Below are 2,943 nucleotides of genomic sequence, written 5' to 3' on the forward strand. Positions count from 1 at the left end.
TGTGTGATCCGTTAAGGAGAGGCAGATAGGTAGGGCCTTGGCAGAAGGGCTGTGGTGAAGAGGGATGTTAGCAGTGCTAGAAGAAACCTAGGTGGGCGATTGCATGCACACCTTGGATCACTGACCTTACTGAACGGAGCTTTAATAGCACAGTGGGATGGCATAGCGGTGTCAGGCCAGTGTGAGGGCTGAGAAGGGGTATGTCGTTTGGTGGCCAGGCAGTGGCGTACCGAGCTGAGGGGGGAGGGGCAGGCTGCCCACCCACAGGCTCTTTTTAGAGCCTGACTGGGACGTTTGTCAGTGGGACACCTCTCCCGTTTGACACCTCAATGAGGGTGCCCAACAGAAAAGGTGTCCCGCTGGCAGGACAATGTCTGCTACGCAATTCCTGCTTTGCACGGTCATTGTCCAGGCAGCAGGACACCTTACCCTTTCTGAATGGGAGAGGTATTCCGCTGCCAAGACAATGTCCCAAGGAGCTCCGGGCAGTTGCCGAGGGGCTCTCGCGTTGCTCTGTGTCATAAGAGCGTTTGAATGTGATCCATTAAGCACTGATGGGAGGCGGGGGGCTATTAGCAGGGACTTTTGTCCCTTTAGAAATGTGCATGGGAGGGAGTGATCAGCAGTGAGAAGGGGGCATAATGCTGCAAGCTTTATGAAATAATTACTATGGCTTTAAACAAGGGGGATTTGTTAGGCTCACGTTAATCTGCATGATGCTATCGTGACTTTGCATGCAGGATGGGGAGAATAAAACTATAGCCATCCTTTCATTGCTCAACATATTTCTGTGATGATTTATAGAGTGTAAAGTGAATTATGAAAGGATACTTTATTATGTAATGTGATTTGCTTCCAAGACATTGCAATAAAGTATTGTTTAAGCACATGAAATGCAAAGGGAAACTTTAATAAATATACATATCAACTAAACCTCTGAAGATGTGCTCAGTTTCTTAAATTGTCCACATCCCAGTTTCACCATTTAACCAAAGTGTGTGATCCTGGGCAGATCATTTAATCAGACAGTGGGCCTCATTACACGGTAGGCGGAGGACCAAGGTGCTGTTAGCACCTTGGTCCATGCCGTTAAAATACCGGCACCGCCTTGGTGGAAAGGGGAATTACCGCCCTATTCCAAGGTTGGCGGGGGGGTAATTCCCCCTTCCCCCATTGCCCTTCCCCATTTTTGCCCCATAGGGCTCTATGGGAATGGGGAAGGCGCTAATTACGGTGCCGCAAATTGCGGTACCGTAATTAGCACCATGGTTCCTTTGCGGGTTGGTTTATAACGCCTGCTAAACAGCAGGCGTTAAAGTACCCACCCGCAAAGGGACCTCGTAGTAAGGTGGTAAGGGTTTACCAGTACCGGTGCCCTTACCGGTACCGGTAAACCCTTACCGCCGTCCGTGTAATGAGGCCCAGTGTCTTATCTGAAGCTCTGTAAGTGGTTAACTTCAGAGTTTATGTTAATATATCATGCTGCTATTTTTTAAAAAAAGCCAGACTATAGAGTTGTTCCATATATAACAATAGTGCAATTTAGGTATTTTGCACCACAGTTATTTGCCATTGGCTTACGTATGGCAACTTATTCTAACGTCACTTCCACAGTGCCCCCTGTTGCGTTCGGGCCTAGCGTAGTGCCGGCTTGGGCCCGAACGTGAGTGGCCGTGTGTGTAGGCCGCTCTGGCGTCGCTCCCGCAGGAGCTGACAAGAAATACGCGCACACACAGGTAGCTTTGTGCCCCGGAACTACCTCCTTCACCAAGGGGCGGAGCTTTTATTCACTTGCCCTGCGTTACCGCGTAGCGGGACGCAGGGCGGAAACACAACATTCCTCCTTTATTCCAAAATGAATAAAACCAAACACAAACAGGCATCAACTATAGATCTGTTCAAATGACAGCCCACCGTTGCATTAGTGGATAAACATTAGATATATGAATAAACATTTATAGCAGAAAAGTGCCTCCCACATTTTAGTCCTTGGGGGCCCACACTGGACATACATAGTCTTTTAAATGAGCTGGAGGCCGGGTGGCTCCTCTCAGGCTATAGCCCCCCCCCTTGTGACCGGGGTCCCACTGTCTCACAGGGTGCCTCACCTTCAGTGTCCTGCTCACCCATCTCAGGCTCACTCCACAGCTCCCATGCTCCATCATCAGCTCTTTCTTCTTCGTGTGGATATACTGTCCCTCCGCCATCCGGCGTAGAGGTGTCAGCTTCTTGGGGCTGTTCACCATCAGTCCACAGATTACAGGGCACAGCTTTAAACCATGCTGCATTACGTGTTACACTTTGGTGTCCTTTTTGTGCTGTAAGCATGGTGCCTTTTCTTTCCTTGATGATCCATGGGGATGGCTCATACCGAGAGTTCAACTTAGATCTGGTAGGATTACGCAACATTATCACGTGGTCACCCACTTGAAGATTTGACTGCTTTGCCCTTCTCATGGTGCTCATGTGCTCATTGGCTTCTGTTCTTCTTCTTTCTGTTCGTTCAGTGTCAAAATTATCTGGACTTCTGTTAGGGAGGTGTGGTATGGAAGAGTTGACCAGCACACCAAACATTAAGTCTGCTGGGGGAATTCCAGCCGTGCTGTGTGGAGTCACCCTATAGTTCCGTAGAAACCGATACAGATCGAGTTTCCAAGAGCTGGCATTTTCCTTCGATATCCTCAGCACTTTATTTAGTGTCCGCATAAAACGTTCCACATCTCCATTGGCTTGGGGCCATCTTGGCATTATGTGGTGATATCGTATGTTTAGATCCTGTAAGTAACGTTTGAATTCTTCCCCTTGGAATGGAGGGCCATTGTCACTTTTTATTCTTGTGGGTAAACCGTGTGTCGCGAACATTTTTTCAATCATTGGAATTACCACTTCCGCAGCTGTTGAGTTCACTATCTCTACTTCAGGGTAGCGCGAATAGTCATCAAT

This window comes from Ambystoma mexicanum, chromosome 3p, assembly GCF_040938575.1.
Source record: "Ambystoma mexicanum isolate Mex_15411 chromosome 3p, UKY_AmexF1_1, whole genome shotgun sequence".
NCBI classification, from domain to species: Eukaryota; Metazoa; Chordata; class Amphibia; order Caudata; family Ambystomatidae; genus Ambystoma; species Ambystoma mexicanum.